General features: G+C 35.2%; 1 long non-coding RNA gene across 1 annotated transcript; it reads left to right on the top strand.

Moving 5' to 3' along the window:
* The first annotated feature begins 1050 nt into the window (after positions 1-1050).
* LOC113835900 lies at positions 1051-9538 on the top strand. The gene is made up of 3 exons (XR_003485689.2): positions 1051-3354; positions 7493-7548; positions 8669-9538. It is a non-coding gene; the product is annotated as an uncharacterized LOC113835900 (long non-coding RNA).
* The last annotated feature ends 13014 nt before the right edge of the window (positions 9539-22552 follow it).

Raw genomic sequence — 22552 nt, forward strand, 5'->3', positions numbered from 1 at the left:
AGCCTTCAGTTTCAGCTTTCTGGAGGCAGAGGCAAAGGGATCTTCTGCCTGTTCTATGAAGCAAGTTCCAGGGCAGCCAGAGAGAAACCCTGTCTCAAGATACCAAAAAATCAAGAGAGAGAGAGAGAGAGAGAGAGAGAGAGAGAGAGAGAGAGAGAGAGAGAGAGAGAGGAGAAAAGAAATGTGTCTAGTAAAGAAGAGATAATTTTCCATAGATCGCTTTAGAAACATCTCATGAAAGCGCCTAGTCAAAATCCTCAGAAAATAATCAAGTGGCGCTACACTGGAAATCCCAACCCAAGTGTAGGAAATAGATACAAAGAAAGTATAAAGTTGAATGAACTTTCCAGAGCTCTATGCAGGCATCCATGGGGAAGACTGTATTACATTTAGAGCAGGATATTTATTTACATTCATGAAAAGCATATGATTTCATACTTTCTCGGGTTAGCTCAACATTTCAAGGGGTATGTGATATGAATGCTAAGGAGGGCATGATGTAACCACAGAGTGTAAGCAGTTAGTGTAGCTAAAGGAATGAATAAGTGGATTCCCCTTTGTTGTTGTTTTGTTTTCTGCTTTGCTTGATCATTTACTGATATTTTCTGTTAATTAAATTAATGAAGACTTTGTTTTCATGATTTTCTTTTAGTGAAAGTTCCTTTTCATTATTGAATGGAAATGATATTGCAGTTCCATTGCAATCTCCGATGGTTGCCTGATTCTAAAGCATTATGTGATAGGGTAAAATTGTTTTAATTTTGACTGTGTTTGGGTGTTTTTGTTTGTTTTGAGGTAAGAGCAAAGCCTTGCATGGAGTCAAAATCAAGGAGCTGAATGCTGATTAAATTTATACTCACCATACTAAATATCACATGGAAATGCCTTAGAGAGAAAGCACAAAACCTAATGTTCCTTCATGTGTACATTATTTTCTCCCTTGGATTTCAAACACAGCCCAATAATACTTATATGGCAGAGTTATTGATTTGAAAATGTTTACCAAGTACCCATGTGAAAGTTCTATAGTACAAAAAGGATTTTATTCTATTGCCCAAGTCTTAATCTCATGGATTTCATTAATTGAAATATTCATATGAATTTTTATAAAGACTTTACTAGACAAATGTTATATATCTAAGATAAAATATTGGATGTGTTCTGTATTTATTATTGCTTATTCTACTTCTTTTGCATTGGACATTTTGTAATTGTTTATGTGTTATACCTTGCTAAGCTTGATTATGTACAAAGTATATTTCCATTCATTGTACAATAGTGGTTTCAACCATGTATTCTAACCACAAATAGCACTTACTAAATTGTATTATCGAAATTATGGTATTTTAAGTTACATGAAAACATCAGATGATTCGTGTTTGCTATTTATGTTAAAATTAAACAGAAAGCACCTATTCTTGGAGACTTTGGAAATAACTAAAATTTTGATATATTTCTACACACACACACACACACACACACACACACACACACACACACACACTCACTCAAACACATTGTCCAGATCATGTTAGTTTTTTGCCAGAGTTGTACTATTAAATCTCTTTCCTTATAACTTTCATAGTTCTCATTGCAATAGGAGCATTAAAAAGACATTTTAATTAGTTATTTCATAGAAAATGAAATATGTGTAGTCAGGAATATTATGCGTAAGATGATCAGATTATAATTTTATGAGCTATGATATACAGCATGGCAGCCAGTGGCCAACACAACTGAAATGAAAATTAAAATTAAATATAATAAAACTCATAATTTTTGTATATCCAATTTAAAAGTCTTTCAGTTGAGCCAAAGCTCTATGGGCCTTGGAGCTGTCATGATAAGCATTCAAAATCAAGCTTTGTTATCAGTAGCAATTTAGTGAATATCAAGCTTCTGTATTCAAATACAAAATATACCTCACTGATATATTAAACCAAATAAATATGCATATTTTATATAATAACATAAGTTTCTTTTGTACAGCATTATTAAACAGAAGCATTGCTTGACACTGTGTATAAAAAGAATTAAAAACAGATTTTGTTCTCTCCCATAAAACACCATGATTCCAATTTTCCTCTATTCCTCTCTATTTTCTCCATCTCCCCATCCATTCAGATCCACTCCCTTTCTGTCTCTCACTGGAAAACAAACAAGCCTTCTGAATGATAATAATAAATTATAAAATAATAAAATAAGATTAAAACAAAAAGTTTCACATCAGAATTAGTCAAAACAAGCAGAAGGAAAGCTGCCCAGAGCAGATACAACAATTAGAGATCCACTCATTCATATACTTAGGAGGCCCATAAAAACACTAAATTGAATGCCATAATATATATTCTGAGGACCTGGTGAAGACCCATGTATTCTCTGTGGCTGATGTCTCAGTGTGTGGGAGTTCACATGAGCCTTTTAAAATAAATCTGTTTTCAATAAAATGAATATTTTTTAATTTTAAAAATGTTAAAATATTTTTATCCATGTAATCCTTATTATAATAAAACATTGGTGAACACACAGATACAAATAATCTATTCTGCCATCTTTTCTACTGCTTCATGTGTTATTGATAAGATCAAATATTTCTTAGTTCCAAACCCCAATAATTATCCAAATTTCTTATATCACACTATATTTTAATCATTTTATTACTCTAAAACTCTGAAAATATTCATGGATTTGAACTTAATTTTATAAAATGTAAGGTGAAATATTTTAGAATGCTATCTTAATGAAGTAGACAAAGTCTTTCATTGTTAATAAAGATTCAAAATTATGTGTAATCACAGTAGCTTGGGTTTTTTTACTGTTGCTATTAATAGATATTAATTAAGCTATAATTGGTTTTATAAATACTAATCTTCTGATGAAAATACCACTAACAGTGGCTAATGATGAATCAATATGAGGTGAACCATTGCATATCTTATTAAAAATAAGCTGTACAAAGTTAACCAAAGACATGGAAATATATAACAAGTAATTCATATCGTAAATTGCTATGTCTCGATTTCCAAATAATTATACTATTTATAACTTGGTAGATTTTAGAACGTTTAACAAAGAAATGAGCTTATCACCTTTTAAAAATGTTTTAAGATTTTAAAACTTATTTTAATAGTGTTGCTGCTATATTTTCTAAAGTACCAATATTTAATTATTTGTACTTTCCAGCATTTTAATGTCAAATACTCAAATATCAATTAAAGAGAATATTTTGGGGGCTCTTTGATTCTTCTTGTCCACTTCCTGTTGAACTGAGCTGTCTTCTGTATAAATACTGGCTGAAGACCTGAAAAGTTCGGGCTCCAATATTACAAAAATGAAGGGACCAAACAGTAGAAGGTGAGTTTAACAGCTCCAGTCCCTGGTCTTTCAAACAGTACACTATGGGGCTGCAGAATTACCACCTGAGTAGGTCACAGTATCTCTGTCAAAAGGCAAGACACTCATATAAAGACACTATGGGTAGCGCTGTAATGTTATCCAAATGCTCTGAAATAAAGAAAAAAATGATAACCTCATTTGTCATTTAAGTGTATGATTCAATGGACTATTCTGTTTAGTGGACATAACTCTCAATATTCAAAATTAGTATCAATATAAAATAACATCCATGTAGTCAGAATATGTAACTTTTGGGTATATGCAGAGTGGAAATGCTGGATCTTGAGGTAGACTGATTTCCATTTTCCTGAGGAATCACCATACTGATTTCCAAAGTGCTGTAAAAGTTTGCAATCACACATGCAGTAGAGGAGTGTCCCCTTTTCAATTCTGTTCATAGAAGCATTATTTGTAATAGCCAAAACATGGAAGCAACCTAGATGATTCTCAACTGAAGAAAGGATAAAGAAAATGTGGTACATTTACACAATGGAGTAAACAATGTAATCTTGAAATTCGCAGCCAAATAGAGGGAACTAGAAAGAAAAAAAAAAATCCTGAATCAGGTAACCCAGTCACAAAAAGACAAATATGTTAGGCACTCACTCATATATGACTATTAGAAATATAGTAAAAGGATTACCAGCCTACAATCCATACCTCAAGAGTAGCTAGTAAGCAAGGAGAACCCTAAGAGAGACATACATGGTCCCCTGGAGAAGGGCAAAGGGACAAGATCTCCTGAACAAATTGGGAGGATGGTCAGAGGGGAGAGGGAGAAAGGAGAAAGAGAGGAGGAGAAGAGGAGGGCAGAAGAGGACATGAGGGAACAGGAAGATTGAGCCAGGGGATGAATAAAGGAGAGCAAGAAAAGAGATACCATAATAAAGGGAGCCATTACAATTTAAAAGAGAAATCTGGCACTAGGGAAATGTCCAGAGATCTACAATGATTACCCCAACTAAGAATCTAAGCAATGGTCGAGAGGTTACCTTAAATGCCCTTCTCCTATGATGAGATTGATGACTACCTTATATGCCATCCTAGAGCCTTCATCCAGTAGCTGATGAAAGCAGAAGCAGACACCTAAGGCTAAATGCTGAGCCAAACTCTTGGAATCCAGTTGCAGAGAGGGAGGAGTTATGAGCAAAGGGGTCAAGGTCAGGGTGGAAAACCCACAGAAACAGTTGACCTGAACAACCAGAAGCTCATGGACCCCAGACTGATAGCTTCTAAACCAGCATAGGACCAACCCAGATCCTCTGAATGTCAGTGTCAGTTAAGAGGCCTGAGTAGTTTATGGGGCCTCTGGTAGAGGATCAGTATTTATCCCTAATGTATGAAGGGATTTGGGGATCCCATTCCACATAGAGGGATACCCTCTCAGCCTAGAAACACGAGGGAGGGCCTAGGCCTGGCTACAAATCATGACAGACTTTGAAGATCCTTCATGGAAGGCCTCACCCACCCTGGGAAGCAGAGAGAGGAATTGGATGGGGGGACAGTGAGGGGCAGGGGGAAGGAGAAAAAATAACATGCACTTTAATAGTGTCAGTTTGGATACTCAAAAGTAAAAATTCTAGAAGTGACTGAGAATTTTACCTGTTATATATTTTTGTAACATGGTGATCTAACCTTTCATATTTAAATATCACATATGCTTACTGGTTTTGCAACTTTCATTATCCTTCTGTGGCCCAAATCCTCATTGACCAAGAGTCAATATGAGCTAACCCAGGAGGCTCTGTACAAATCTCCAATCACTATAAATGAAGGTAAGCAGTATTTATTAATTCACAATTATTTATTTTAATTAATAAACATTTATGGAGGGCTTCGAAAGGCTCCAGTTTCATGTATATATTCAGGAATAGCAGCTTGATTTTATGCCATACTTCTTATATTATCCAGGAGTGTGAAAGAAGAAAGTAGTAAACACACAAAATAATTTGAGCTTTATAGAATGGAAATATTTTCTGGATGTGTGACAACAGTTCCATTACAGGCCATATAATATGTACAATGTGTTCAATCAGTATTAGGGAAACAACACTAATGTCATTTTAAGTGCTTTGTTCTGAAGTAGATTATTGTAGAGTACCTGTTTCGTAAAAGAAGCGACACAACTATTTGTGATGTTAAATCTATTTTAATTAACATCAAAATACCTGTAAAATTATGAAAATGATAGCCATCTCATTTTCGTGGTGGTTTCTTTCTCATCAGAACACACTTATGGTTCCTGAAGCATTAAACTTGTAGGTTGAATGCTATGGGAGCATGCCAGGTTCCTCTAAGGAAATTTTGATGAAATTTTGACAAATAAATAGCAAAATTGTGTTTGCTAAATTTATTAATAAAAATGTGAAATTAATTACTGAAGGTCTTCATTAACCCTGTTAAAATGCTAAATTAAATTAAACAAATAATTGGAATTTTACTTCCTTCTAATTTATGAAACACTCTGGGTATTTGTATACAAGTTTTAGATGTTTGTGAACATAAAATTGTATGTTTTTTATTAATGTAAACAAATATATTTTCTGCTTCTAAAGTAATTATAGTCATTTATTTTTACTTAGTCACCATTCTAGGGGTATTGTCTACAAAACCATTTTGGTGTGCTGCATTTTAATGCACATTTACAATATTTAGGGTACTTTTTAAAAAATAACTTAGTTTAGCTTTTATTTTATTTACTGAACCTTTACTTAAATTTTACCATGTAACAGATCAGTAGGTTTTTGCTCATGATTTTTGTTTACAAATCAGTGGAAGTGTAGTAAAAATAAATCCATTTTTAAATGAATTATTATACAAAAGGATTAAAAATATCTTTTGAGGTACCTCCTTATATATTTTAATATATATATATGTTGACAATGAAAAATAATCATAATAGAGTTTACTCGGTGAAAACCAAGTTATAATTTCTTCTGCTCTTTCTTTTGTTGTTGGTTTTATGGTAATGCTGTTGATGTACGACCAATGGCCTAACACAAGGCAGGCATGTGATGAACAACTGAGTTACACTGCCAGCCTGAACACTTGCATTTTTAAAACCATGCAGAGCTGGATATGGAGATGACTCAATGGGCAAGAATAACTGCTGTATAACCTTGGTGATCAGAGTTGGTATATCCTGGTTACATGTGAAAAACCAAGTGTGACCACTAATTCCTACCATTCCACCACTCAAATTTGGGAGAAGATAGAAGGAATCATGTTGGGCTTGGTGGCTGTCTATCAGTTTACCCAAAACACAATGGTTTCAAGTTCAGTGAACAACCCTAGCTCAAGGCAATAAGGTATACCATGATAGAGGATGTCACCCATACACAAATACATTTCACATTCACATACAAACATACACACACACACACACACACACACACACACACACACACACACACACACATCTCAAAAGACAGAATACATCTGTTTCTCTGAAGACAAATACAATTTTAGACAGAAATCAATATACAATAGTTTAAAGTCTATTTTTGAAGGCAGAATAATTTTTTCCAGGTAGATTAAAAATAAAAATGAATCAGCCTATAAATGTTGAAAATGTGCTAAATAGACATAATATCAAGGTGGCTTTCCTGTATTTTATTTTATTGTTCATTTTACATGTAAACAATTCTTCCTCCTCTCCGTCCTTCTTACATCCCTGCAACAAACCCCAATCCACTCCTCAGAAAGAATAAGGCCTCCCATGGGGACTCAACAAATCCTGATACATCCATTTGAGTCAGGACCAAGCACCCACTCCACCCCACACCCCAGAATCAAGGTTGAGCAAGGTATCCCACTATAAGGAATGGGCTTCAAATAGCCAATCATGCTGCCTTTTACACATTAATTTCTATACACATAGTTTAATGCAACTCTCAGTCCTCATCAGAGAATCTGCTTTCTGCACAACTCACAACTGGTGAGAGTCCAGAGGAAGAGTATAAGGCGGTCTCAGCCATATATCTGCATCTTGTACTCCCCCTCCCTCCCAAAAAAGAGTAGGGGAACATCACAGAAGAGAGAAAGATTGTAAAGAATCCAATGTCAGGAAGTAACAAGTTGTCTTTGGGCATGACAGGAACTTTCGAAAAGAACCTCAAGATTATACCATTCAATGTTCCAACAGGAGACGAGGTAAGGAGCCTTTGTGTTGTCAAAAGATTCTGTGCACTTAATTGAGTAGCTTTTTCACAGTTTGTGATTTCTTACAAAAGGGAATGTTGTTATATATATATATATATATATATATATATATATATATATCTTATTTTACATAACAATCCCAGTTCCCTCCCCCTCCTGTCTGCCAGTGCCCCCAAAAGCCCCCAACAACCAACCCCCATTCCACCCCCATCCACTCCTCCCTTGGGGGGTCATCAAAGTATGTCACTTCATTTGGGGCAGAGCCTAGGCCCTCCCCTGTGTATAGTTGCACATAGATTACCCACACTTAGGGCAATAACACCACATGCATGCACATGTGTATGAAATATTAATTAGACATACAGGCTTCTTCAAAAATAATGAGAAAAATAAGAGGAGGAATGGGAAGAGGAGGAAGTGAGGAAAGAGGAGGAAGAGAAGTAGAATGAAGAGGAAAGGGAAGAGAATGAGAGATGGCCCAGGGGTTAATAGTATCTATTGCTCTTACAACCTGAGTTTTGTACCTAACCCTCACATCAGGCATTTTACAAACCTTACTCCATCTGCATGTGATCTGATATCTTTTCTGGTTTGGGTGTACCTATACATGACAGACAGACAGACAGACAGAAAGACAGACAGACAGACAGACAGACAGACACACACACACACACACACACACACATACACACACACACACACACACAAAATCCACTAAAATAAAAGAATTCATTTTTGAGAATAACAGAAAAATAATTACTTTGAGAGGGTCATGAGATTAGTGTAGAGGCAGAGTAGGAGGAGCTGGAGAGAACACTAAGGATTTATATGACAAGTACATTGTATACATGTATGAAATTCCCAAAGAACAAATAAAAAATACTTTGAAAAGTTACAGTGAAAATTCAAATGTAAACATGTTGGTAGTCTAAGTTACAGACTTGCAGTTTTAACTGTTTATCTCCACATTAAAAGCACTTATAGTTATTATAGATTGCCAATGGGATTGAATTTATTGATATTACAATAATATTTGTAATTTACAAATACATATTTGCATCAGTTTGCCTCTGTTTCCCTAACAAAATGGCTGTTCTTCATTTTCTTTTAGATAAAATTACAGACTAATCAAGATTTCCAAAATCTGGATGGCATGTTCTTTCCTGTGCATCAAGGGCCTGAAATCTGACACATTTGAAACCCTACATGTATCCTTCTGGCCTTATGGTTCTTTTGCAGCTTTTGTCTTTACAGTTTTCCCTATTTAACACCACCTAGTAAATGCCTTTGTAATTATAATCATCTTCCCCTTTCAAAACACATGCTACCTTTATGCTGAAAATAACATTGCTATTCATTTTCCTGAAAATTCAGCCACCATACAGATATATACTCATATATAACAACTAATTTTACAACCTGATTAACAACAAATTATTGAAAATCCAATGTTTTTCAGCTTAAAAATTATCATTTATTAAAATCAACACACACATATATGTATATGATTTGCCAACATTTATAGGATCGAACCAAATAAAGAATGCATGGGACTTCGTTTAACATGCAAACAATTGTACATAATTATGTACCTTTCACAACAAGTCATTGAAAAGTACATTAAAAAAATCACTGGAACAACCAAAAATGCTAGGTGCTCTTCTTCTATATGCAAATCCTAGTTTTATTCCAGTTTTCTTCCTTTTCTTTTTTGAGAACACAGAAAATTTTAATTTCATCAGGAAGGTCACACTGATAAATCCCTAGAATACTTCAACATTACTAAAATCTATAAAACCAAATTGGTTCCAAATAAACCAAGCACCTATGATGGAGCTCACTGAGACCTCTCACATTTCTAATATGATCATTGGGCAACAAAAATCCTGAAGAGGAGGAAAAAAGTTGGTAAAAAATTATGACTAAACACAGGTAATGTTGCTAGATTACGTTTATATTTAGATTCATACACAAAATATGCTAACAAACCAGACAAATACATGCAACACTGAGTTTTGACTAATTATGAAGATGATAAAAATATTCAAATAAGGAAGCAGAAAGTGGTTGGGATAGGGGCTCAGTGGGGGACAGGGGAGGAGGGGAGAGAGAGGGAACTGAGATTGACATGCAAAAGAAGATTGTTACTAATTTAAATAAGAATAACATTACATGAGTGTAATGAAACTTGTTTGAAATCATTTCTATATCTTTTAAAACTGACAAAGACAGACATGAATTAAATTTAAAAAAATGTTTCTGCCACAAACAATAAATTAAATTAAACAATACAAAAGCTGAAAAAAATATAAATGAGATTTATTCATTTAATTGACATATCAACATTTTGTGATCAATCAAAATATCTCACCACATTAACAGAATAAGGATCAAAATACACAATCCATTTGATCAGTGCACAAAATTCTTGTAAAGAAATTCCACATTAGCCTATTTTTAGATAAAATTTTAAACAAAGCAGGAATAGAAGATAACTTTCCTAAAGACATCTACCAAATTTCTACAGATAAAAGCACAGAGAGTAGTTTCCCCCATCAGATCACATGTTTGTTCTCTGTCTTTTAGTTAATAGTTACTCAAAGGAAAAAATGACCAGAATACTCAAAAAAATCTTTGGTGACAACAACTCTGAGATACCATCTTACACCAGTTAGAATGGCTAAAATCAAGCCGGGCGTTGGTGATGCACGCCTTTAATCCCAGATCTCGGGAGGCAGAGGCAGGCGGATCTCTGTGAGTTAGAGGCAGCCTGGTCTCCAGAGAGAGTGCCAGGATAGGCTCCAAAGCTACACGGAGAAACCCTGTCTCAAAAAAAAAAAAAAAAAAAAAAAAAAAAGAACAAAACAAAACAATGAATGGCTAAAATAAAAAACACCCATGGCAGTTTATTCTGGAGAGGATGTGGAGAAAGGGGAATGCTACTCCATTGCTGGTGGGAGTGCAAACTTGTACAGCCACTTTGGAAATCAGTATGGCAGTTTCTAGGGAAAATGGGAACCAGTCTATCTCAAGATCCAGCAATTCCACTCGCTTAGGCATATACCCAAAGGATGCACATTCATACAATAAGGACAACTATTCAATTATGTTCATAGCAGCATTTATTTTTTGTAACAGCCAGAACCTGGAAGCAACCTAAATATCCCTCAACCAAGGAATAAATACATAAAATGTGGTACATTTACACAATGGAGCACTACTCAGCAGAAGAAAACAATGGCATCTTGAAGTTTGCAGGCAAATGGATGGAACTAGAAAAAACAATCCTAAGTGAAGAAACCCAGTCACAGAAAGACAAATATGATATATTCTCATTCATATATAGATATTAGACTTAGAGGAAAGAATTACCAGCCTACAATCCACAACTCCAGAGAAGCAAGGAAACAAGGACTGTAAGACAGAGATACATAGTACCCCGGTGAAGCAAAGACAAGAACTCCTGAACAAATTGGGAACATGGGCAGAGGAAGAAGGGTGGTAGGAGAAAGAGGAAAGGAGGAGAGGAGGGGGAAGGACAACATGAGGGATCAGGAAGAGGAATGGAATATGGAGTTGAGGAATTGAGTATGGAGAGGAATAGAGAACAAGAAAAGGGACACATCAATAGAGGGAGCCACTATAGGTTTTAAATCTGGCACTAGGAAATTGTACAGAGATCCACAAGGATGATACCAACTAATAATCTAAGCAATAGTAGAGAGGCTACCTTAAATGCCCTTCCCCTATAATGAGAATGATGACTACCCTCAATGCCATCCTAGAGCCTTCATCCAGTAGCTGATGGAAGCAGAAACAGAGATCGAGAGCCAACTCCAGAAATCCAGTTTCAGAGAGGGCAGAGTGAGCAACAAAGGGGTCAAGACCATACTGTGAATACCTGCAGAAACAGCTGACCCGAGTAAATGGGAACTCATGGACCACAGTATGACACCTGGGGAACCAGCATAGGATCAAACCAGGCACCATGAACGGCTTCACACAGTAGCTGATGGAAGCAAAAGCAGGCATTCACAGCTAAGCACTGAGCCATACTCCTGGAATCCAGTTTTAGACAGGGAGGAGAAATGAGCAAAACAATCAAGACCTTGCAGGAGAAACCTACAGAGTGAGAAACTGACAGAGTGAGAGCACATGGATCCCAGTCGTAAATCTGGGGAACCAGCATTGGCCTGAACCAAACTCTGCATGTGGGTGCCAGTTAGGAGGCCTGGGCAGACTATGGAACCTGTAACAGTGGAACCAGTATTTCTCCCTAGTGCACAAATGGACTTTGGTAGCCCATTTCCTATGGAGGGATACTATTTCAGCCCAGATACACAGAGATGGGCGTAGGCCCTCCCCCAAACGATGTGACAGACTTTTATGATCCCCCATGGAAGGCCTCGCCTCCTTGGGGGCCAGGTGGGGATCGGTTGGGGTGTTGGATGGGGGCATAGGAGGATGGGAGGGAGAGGGAAAGGAGAGATGATTGATACATAAAATGTTTCTAAATCAATGAGAAAATTCTAAATTTGTGCACCAATCTTTTACAACATAGAAAGAAAGCTTAATTATATTTGACATACGGCCTAATGCATTTTATTAAATTGCTTTTTCCTCATGCTTGTTTAAAATATGTAGAATTAGAAGTAAATTTTCTTACTAACGTTGTATGGTAAACATTTGAAAAATCACCATATAAATGTTGTTGCTGTAACTAAGTTGGCTGATTGATTGCATAAAATATACACAGTCCTGCCTTTTATCTTCAGCAGCTCATAAACAGTACCACACACCTGTTACATAAAAGCTTGAGGAGTGGAGGCAGGATCATCAGAACTTAAACTGAATACTCAGATGCAGTACTTAAGTTCAAGTCCAAGTTATTTTGTATCATTGCTTTTAAAATAAAAGAAATTCTATTAAACACTTACATGTTAAGTGATGGTAAACTTATAAAAAAAAATCAAAGATATTATTACTTTGTGTCACTTCCACTATTTTGCACAGATCTGGGGTAAATCTGAAGTATTTTTTGAGAGACAGAATGCTTAAAAATTGTGATTTTAGGGGCATATATGATTTCACCCCTTTAAACATCTTCAGTTATTTGTACTAATTAAGCATAAAAACACATCCTCTGGAAATTATTTAGATATACATGCAGCACACAATTTGGAAATTGTCCAGCTTGATATTGGGATACTTTGCTGCAATTACATATGCAAATGAGTTTAGGAAGTATATGGAAAAGCTCAGGACTTGCTCACATTGTGACATGATCCTCTCAAGTTCCTTTAATTACTGTGAGGATTGAGTCTGAATTTTATTCCAGTGCCATGTAAATATCTTGGCTGCCCGAGTTGCAGATCTTTGTTTTATTTTATGCTTTTATCCAAATGTTCATTCTTAGAAAGAAGGTTATTATTTCCTTTGTGGAAAGGTTCTCTGTCTTTCTCTTGTTTTTGTTTTTTGCTTAATCTTTTTATTTATTTACTTATTTTTCATCTCTCAAGTAATACATGCAACCGCAGCATCCCTTTCTCCACTCCTCTGAGGTCTCCTCCTCTATATTCTCTTTTCCCCAGATCTACTGCTTCCATGTCCCTTCAGAAAAAGACAGGCCTATTCCTAAATTTATTTTAGGATTTTTTTACATGCTTATACTATTTTCATGCTAGATTATTGTAAAGCAAAAAATTGAGGAAACATTTACAATTTAAAAAATATGGTGTGCTTCTATTTTTTTTTACAAGAAAAATAAATGTAAGGTCTTTTGTGACTGAGAAGAAATGCATTTCTCTTTCTCTGTAAACATTAAAACATTAGTTTGATAGCTCACCTTAAAATCTTGGGTTTTAATAGTGGAAAATCTCCTGTGACTTAGTCTCATCCCAAGCTGGTTTCAGAGCTGTACAGCGATAACTTTGTGGAGGAAATGTCTACAAACAGTGCAGTCTCAGGAGTGCTGCAGAGCTCCATCTGCTTTAAGACTGTCGGCTTCAGCTTAGTGCGGTTCATAAAATTCTAGAACAGAAGATTCCTTTTAAAAATTAACTTCCCTTGATGTATTGATTTGGACAATGTAATTCTAAGAATCTGATCATAAGAAAATTAAATTGAAGCAATTCAGGAAATAGTCCACAGTGCATTTTTTATTATCCTATAACTTGGTTCCAGCACAATGGCATTGTGTTTGCATATAGAACTTGTACTCATAATAATCTATTATTGCAAGACTTTTGAGGAATGCCAATTGTAAAGTAGTAACTATTGAAGACTCATATAATATTTAGTCATATATTTGCATGAAGAATGATTCATTCTTAATGAACATTCCCATAGAATGAATGAAATTATTGAGCATTTTTCATGCCTATGTGATAGCTAAATTTGCTGTCCTTGGGACAATGAAGATTCCCTCTTATTAAGAAGAGTTAAAATCACTTATCCTACTGAATTTGATTTTATTTTCTATGTTTGAAATGATAGCAATCCTACAGTCAAGTATGGGTAATTTATCCTTACATTCATCTAGAAGTCAATCAAAAACTCTGTAAATAGGTATATGCAATGTTCATTTTGATACTATTAATGAAATTGATAAGGTTTTGGATTTTAAAAAGAATTATTGCAGTAAAGAAAATACTTCAATTTTCATAGATCATATGACTTATTTTCTGGAATAGTTTCTGAGAAAATTTAGCATATAATTTTAGACCTGAGCAGAATAAAGTCAGAAGAATATAGGTTATTTGTTTAAAGTCATAAAACAACTTAATGTACATAGTTTAATGACTAGATTTTCTGAATTCACATCTTATCAAATCTTTGAACAGTACAATGGTATTTCCCAACATAATGACTTAAGAGGCTCTTGGAACAACTGGGAAATGTAAATCATCTGGAATAGATTTGAGATTGGTTTCAATATCAGTCACAATAAAGGCAGTTACTTAATTTGAAGGAACCTCTATCTGGCTGTCAAATTATTGTATTTATTTATAAATCTACTTAGTTATTAAACATTTTTTTAGTTTGTGTAGTACATTTATGTATTCTTTGTGTGTGTAGGTACACATGTATTTATGTGATATTGCACAAACCTTTCCAGAGGTCAATGGTTGTCTTCTTCTAATGCTCTCTATAAATTTTCTTCTGAGGTAAGGTACTGGAAAATAAAAATGGTATATATATGATAGTTGTAGATAGATAAGATTAAAAAAAAACATTATCTGACTGAACACAGTGTTTATTGACTGGCTTGCCTGGCAAGCCAACAAATTCTGAGAATTGCCCTGACTCCAAGTCCCTCTTTCTGTCCCACACATGACCTGCCAGCTGCTAATGTGGTTTTTGACTTTTTTTTGTATGTTTTCTCCCCTGGTCATCATATTTTTAGGGATATAAGAATAACTCAAGCTACTAACTTTATACTACAAAGTGGTAAATCAATAATTAGTAACAGATACTACCAAAGTGTCAAGTATAAATACAAGAAATGATAGGTTTTTTCAGTGAAAAAGTACATATTACATGCATAAACAAATACAGCATGTAGGAATTGAATTCTAAAGGCAATTTAAATCATTATGAAAGAAAACATGGTACTTATTTTTCTATGTAAATTGTTCTTTGAAATAAACATATTGTATCAATTGTAGTAATCTTCATTTCAAACATATGTGAGATCCAAACACGAACATTGACCATCCAAGCTCTTAGCTTGGCTTGGTATCATTAAATAAGGGTTTTTGTAACCTCCAGATTTCATTTATAATTTATTTACTTTGTAAGATTACAACACTTTTGACAGCTTCATATACTGCTATAGGCCTTTATGTTAGTTTTTTCTGTTCTCATTTTTTTTATCCTTTTATTCCTTAATATTCCCCTCACATTTGTATCAATTGATACAAGTTTTTTCTATTTTTAAAGCTAAACATGCATGTTAATACATTTATAAAGCCTTTTTAGTCACTTAGATGAGTTATTTTATTTTTCCCTTTTCAGCCATCCTTGCCTCCTCAGACTTATAGCACATGCCTTTGGTATAACATTTGTAACATGAACACCATTGCACACAGTATTCTTTCTGTAAATCTTTCCCTCTGGTAGCATCATTACATTATATTAAGTACTGCATATTTTCATGCATTCGTTGGTGTAGTTATCATTAAAATGAAATAAAAGCATAGTCATAAACCACTTCTTATGGTAGAGGATCTGAGTTCCATTCCCAGCACCAGCATGGTGAGTCACAACCATCTGTAGCTTCAATTGTAAGGTAGATAATACTATCCTAATTATACTAATCTGCAATCCATAGGAAAAATGTGACATGGAATGACAAGTACTCAAAATGAGAGGATGAATAAATCAATTATTTAATTTTATTATATTATTTTTTGTTTTTAGGTTGTAAAATATCAGTTATATCGATATTATACTAAAAGAGTTAATTATTATGAGATTATTTTGTAAGTCCACCTGTGTTCTTCAAAGCACAGTATGGGCAAACACTTCATGAAAAATTAATCACGGAATGAAACTCTGTAGGAAATACATCAACATTAAGCAAGAAATCAAATCACATGGCAATTAAATCACTTAGCTATAGATGAGGATTGTAAGATATCTTAATAAAGGAAAGGAACTGCAGTTAAACTAGAAGAATGAAAATGGCAATGGCAAAATATTCATCAGTTATTACATTATGATCGAAAACTATATCATTGCATTAAATGTTATTGAATCCATAGATTTATAAAATGGACGTCTATATGCTGAATTTTGTTTTTAAGGAACAAATTCTATTTTCATACATATCTAAACTAAATTGAAAATATAAAATATGAGATTTCACTAAACAGAAAACAAGGAGTTAAGAAATAAACATATATATATATATATATATATATATATATATATATATGATTAATCAAGATCAGTAAAAATAAGGGAGATTATATACAGAAGTAAATGCAATGAGAAGAAATTATGTGTATGTATATGCACATATGCCTGATTATAATATATGGTAAATAAAGACAAAATTTTTGGTCTATGGGAAAATACAGACTACAGTAACACAAATAGTATGAGACATTAGACCCCTACTCTGTACAATATACAGTTAATCCAGAGAAAAAAACAAGAAGCAAATGTACCTCCAAAGACTAGAGAATACACCTGTGCCAACTGCAAACCTGCAGAATGCCTTTAACTTGAAAACTTAGCCTACAATCATTCTATATAGTTTTGTGTTACTGTCCAGCTCTCCCTAAAACCCTCAGGACCTATAAACAACTGAACTTGATTTCAATGGATGACTGGAAGAGCATAAGCTGAATCATACTTTGTCTTTCTGTGACATATCTATTTCCATGCCTATTCCTATATCAAACTTACAAAAGGGCACCAGATTTTCTATACTTGTTGAAACATTCCTCTAACTTGAACTGATTCAGAAATATCAAGTGTCTTGTCCCTACAGATTTTGATTCAATAAACAATCTACAGAAACTTTTGAAAAATCCCGTTCTAGTGAACATACTGTTGGATGAAAACATCTATAATGATGACAATGCCCTATCTCTGTGCTATTACTTAGTGGGGACTAGTCACTGCTAACAAGGGGCAAATGTGTCCATGAAAGATGGTTTTAAGTTAAAATGTGATTTAAGGTAAAGAACCATTTTGGATTAGAGCTACCATTTTGGGCAGTATGGATTGAAATCTAGCTATTCAACAGTGGAACGATGCAGCAGCACATGGGAGAGACTATAAGAAATGCAAATGTTCAGGACTCATCATAAAGCAAGCAAACCAACATTCTCATTTTAATCAGATTCCCATGTGAACCACATGCCAATACATTTGCTATTCATTTTCTAAAGAGAAATTAATCCAAATGAAATGAATCTAGATGGCTACAGAATCTTCTATCCAGATAGATACAATTGCGCATCGCTATGAATTCATTGAAAATTCTAGAAAGGTTAGAAGGAAATATGAAACATATTTTAAGGAAGCATATTACATGTAAACACATTATATATTTAAGGAGATCCTAAAGTACATGACATCAGTTTTTAAAAATTGAAATAATACCTTTTCTCACAATAATGAAAATTATTTCATTACACTCAAGCCTGTAACAGGAAAAATTATAAATTTTTTATTAATTATTAAAAATTATTGATTTAATTTAATTAATTATTCATTAATTATTAATGAAAATTATTTCATTACACTCAAGCCTGTAACAGGAAAAACCTGGAAATGATACTAACACTTTTGCTGGCTTTTGGGAGCCTATTACTCATACTGGGTTGACTTGCCCAGCCTTAATAAAAGCAAGGAGCTTAGTCCTATCACAACTATATATGCCTTGTTTTGCTGACACCCAAGAGAGGCCTGTCCAGAAACAGGAGGGTCAGAGGGAAGGGCCAAAGGGGAGGGTGGGGAAGCAGGAGGAGAGGAGAGAGGAGAAAGTGCAGTCAAGATGCAAAATAAAGGAAAAACAGTTAATAATAAAAACAATTAAATGGAAATTTTACAATGCATTTTTGGACAGCCCCACCCATTGCCAGGTATCCTGGCAAGAATGACGAACAGGTACATGGTGTAGAAGTCAGAGGGAAGGAGAAGCGGTGTGGTTCCTGAACTGTGGAGAGAACTAGAACTGAAGACACAAAGATTTTGAAGAACAAGCTGATATTCGGGCTTATGATACAACTGAGGGTCATGTCTGGATCCACGACCCAACCACTGCCAGATTCTGTGTCAATGTCTGTGGCCCATGTTACAAACTAAAGCAGTCAGGAAACATGGTATCTTGGCTGCCACCTGAGGCCATGGTGATGTGCAAGGGCCATATGCTGGGGCCATATTTATCTGAGTGGCCTGAGCTGCCTCGTGAGGCCATGGTGATGTCTGGGATCAAGCTGTGGCCTATTGCCATGTCTATGTCTGTGGTTCTACTACTTCAGTGGTTTGTATTGATGTTCATAGATCTTATTACTACCAGGGGCCATGGAGCAGCTGGCCCTAATAGCTTAGACACCAGAGATATGGTTCTGCCCCTCACTGGCCATGGCAGTGGTAGATGTGGCCCTGACCCTTGCCTGAGGGGAATGGTTCCAGTGAAGGCCCGGAATGACCAACTCAGGTACCTAGGCCCACATCCAAGGATTTTAGTTAGTCCACCCAACTTCTATCTCATCTATGACGGGCTGGGGTTTGAGAAGAGACTTGGCCTGCAGAACCATAATATCAGGATCTCTATTATTGGGGTAACAGCAAGAGGTCTGAGAGAAGTTTCAGTGAGGGTCCAGTATTTATGTAGCAGAAGCCAGAAGGCCTTGAAACTGACCAACAACCCATTGCAACGAACATTTACAAGTAAAGTTGTTTCAGCACAAGGGTATACTATGTGACACACTGCTACTGCCAAGGTCACTATGATGACAAATGAACATATGACAGAGAGGAAGGAAAGATGGAACAGTGAAATAATTTTTTATTTTAATTTCATTTTATTTCTTATTTTCTTCATGATAGGGCTGCATGGTTGGAGAGCAGACATGGAAGGACTGGGATATGAGTGGGATTTGGAGTGCATGTTGTTAAATTTCCAAAGAATCAATTAAAAATTATTAAAAGAAAAATAAAAGATAAAATGCATTCCTGAACAATCAGTGAATTAATGAATAAAGCAGAGCATATTCAAACTGGTGTTCAGTAGCTTTGTATATAGTATCTTAAAATAGCTACGGATCAAATGTAGCCCTTCAACATCCAAATAGGACAAATATTATGTGGCATTTATCGGTATTTTATTCATATTACACACAAAACAAGAAAAGAACAACTGTTGAAATGGACAAAAAAATGTAGGAGATTCCTGAGATTTTCTTTTGCAAAGGAAACTGAACAAAAGCTATTTGCAACACACAGCATTATTCACATACAACTTAGAAGGAGACTATGTAATCTCTAGAGAAGAGGTCGTTTCTGGTGAGTAGTGGAAGGAATTAAGGGACCAGAGGAATCTGTGAATGAAGAATGCATGCATTATCAGTTTGTAGGGATTGTGTTGTGAATCTATACATTTTTGTGTGCACACTTAATATTATGCCATTCTTCTATGTGTCATTCCTTGTTCACATAGTTTATTTTTGTCATAATTAATATATGTTGATATCATACAAAAAGGAATTTGAAAAAATAATATTCATTAAAATCATAAAGATCAATTAATGTATATCATTTTAAATGGTTTTAAGTGAATAAGCAAATTTCTCTCAATGTTGCATAGATATATATCACATACATAAACATACATACACATTTATATAAATTGGTAATTGAAAATTAAGCTTTTCTAAGATTCCAAATGCTGCTTAGTTTAAGTATTTTAATGTATTTCTAGAAGGAAGTTTAATTAACATTGCCTATAAAAAACTCAATATATTTATACTGCTTAAAATTCAATATATGTAAGTGTAGACACTAAATCAATACACCACATCCTTAAGGGTAAATCAGTTAATAGTAAGTAAAAGAAATCCATTCACCCAGCAAACATTCTATCAAAAGCACGACAAGAATTGTCACTAAGACCGATAATGAAGCAACAAGGACTCAAATATGGAGTTAGGAGATTTTTCCTTGGTTTGTTTTGTGGATAATGATGTAAATAGCAGAACAATTTTATTTGTGATTTCCAGGCAAACCTGAAACGTATACATAATTTATCTTTTTTTATCTGGAAATGCCTACACACTTGAATAAAGTGGTAAAAAATGATATGATTATTGTAATCACAAATCAATTTTATTTCAAGTCTTTCATGCTACAGATTTTTAATATGTAACAGTATGTGAAGCACCACAGCCACTTTATTTTATTGTATAATCAAATCAATAAGCTGTGGCTCCTGAATAGCTGAAGCTGGCTACAGAACAAATGCGTACTATAAAATATAGCGTGGTGAGAATGAATGAGCTACAGTGATCTAAAAAAGACTGAGTACGAAACATATATTAGCAAACATTTGCATATGAAAAAGATTAAATTGTACTGTTGTCTATGAATGATTAATTGTATATTTAAGCAAGAGTTTAATTTTACTTTTCTTTCACTTTCCTGCTATCAAAATGAGGAAAGTGAGTGATGTTTAAAATAATTGCTAGCACAAAGTATGTCATTGTTTTATGTCTTCCTGACATAAAATCAGATATAGCTGAATTCCACTGTGTGTATATAGTACAGTTTTGTTTTCTATGTATAAGCTGGTAACATCTACATGATATTACTTAGGAATTGTGAATAAAACAGCAATGGGCATGGGTATGCAAACCTCTACATAGAGGGGGGAAATTAAATTATATGATTTTTCAAGCAAAAAGGACACAGATGGAAAATATATTTTTAGTGTGCTTACCTGGTCCCAGCAACATAAATGATGCCTGCTACCCTCAAATTCCGATTTTAGGTTTGATGTTTCAGAATTCCTTGTTTACCTGGGAGCATCTGTAGGGGCCAGGGAGCTAGAAAGAGGCCACTGCACAGCAGAGAAATGATTTAAGGAGAGGGAGGATAATAGAACATGAGTGTTATAAAAATAGAAGAGGTGACTGCACAGCTAGGAAATCAAGTAAGGGCAAAAGGACGAGAGACACCAGATAAGGGGAGGGTTAACTAAAAATAATGATGTCGTTAATTAATTTAAAAACAGATTTTTTAAATGATTTGGAGGATACATACACTGCATGGGTAGGATATGCTCATCCCACAAGACAGGGTTTCAAACAAAAACCCTACTGCTGAGTTCGGCATACTTTCTTATGAGTTATGGTCAAGTAAACCTCAAAACAATAGAAACTATGGTTATTGTTCTTAGTTTCCCACTAAAATTAGATGATAAGACCTGTTCCTGAAGGCATCACACACTTTGGATATAAGATTAGAGGAAGCAAGCAAGAACTAATCTGGAAGCTTTGTGCCTGCTGGCTAGCATCCACAGTTTCACAGCATGGAAATATACTATGGAAGATGCTGAGGAAGAAAAGTCATCAACTGTCTGAACTGATTATGAGTCCTGCGGACTGTTGATACCTGGCTGTCCAACAGGATATGCCAACTAGTGCCATTGGATTGGACTTCAGAACAAAGGCATGTGGGTACTACAAATTGGTCAAACACTCATGGCTGGTAGGTCAGAGGCACTAATATAGTGTCCATTACTAACATTAGCTGAAATTTCGCTATGTGGAAAAGATGTCAAACTGTCTTGTAAACTTCTATATTTATAGCCATAGGTCAGAATGACTGGCAACATTGGACAGAGAAGCTTCTACTTTCAGGGAGCAAAGGTTAATACAGTGACTTCTCACAGGAAATACAGTACTGGGAATAATTGACTTAACTGCTCAAGCCTAAGCAGAACATCCTCAACTCCCCTCCAGTTCTCAAAGAGCATGGTGGAAGAGGGAACAGAAATAATCTAAGAGCTGGATGATGGGAAAGAGGGCTCGCAAAAGCTGTCTTCTGCATCTATGATCACACAGCAGCAGTGGCTATGTGTGTAAGATTGCACAAGTTTTGGCCTAGCAGCAGCCTGTTCTGGAGCACAGTTGGGGTGAAGGATGGGGAGGGAGAGGGTGGTACTCATAAAGCCTACCTAAGCAGGGAGATAACAGTTGCTGGGAAAGGAGGCATCATATTCCTCAGTATCCTCAGTATCAATGATGGCTACACTGTCATGCTAAAGTAATGACCACCCCACCCCACCCCACCGCCCCCACCCTCCACCCCTCCCCACCCCTCACCCCCCTCCTCCGCTAAGGTAGGCCATGAAGTGTCATGAGACACCAATAAACAAAAAATGTATCAGAACAGAGAGGGAACTTGTTTCAAAGAAGTAGTTTCTTGGAAAAGAAGCAGGAAAACACTTCTTTTTGTTTTGTTATTTATTGTTTTTTAG

Source organism: Cricetulus griseus, chromosome 5 (genome assembly GCF_003668045.3).
Source record: "Cricetulus griseus strain 17A/GY chromosome 5, alternate assembly CriGri-PICRH-1.0, whole genome shotgun sequence".
NCBI lineage: Eukaryota > Metazoa > Chordata > Mammalia > Rodentia > Cricetidae > Cricetulus > Cricetulus griseus.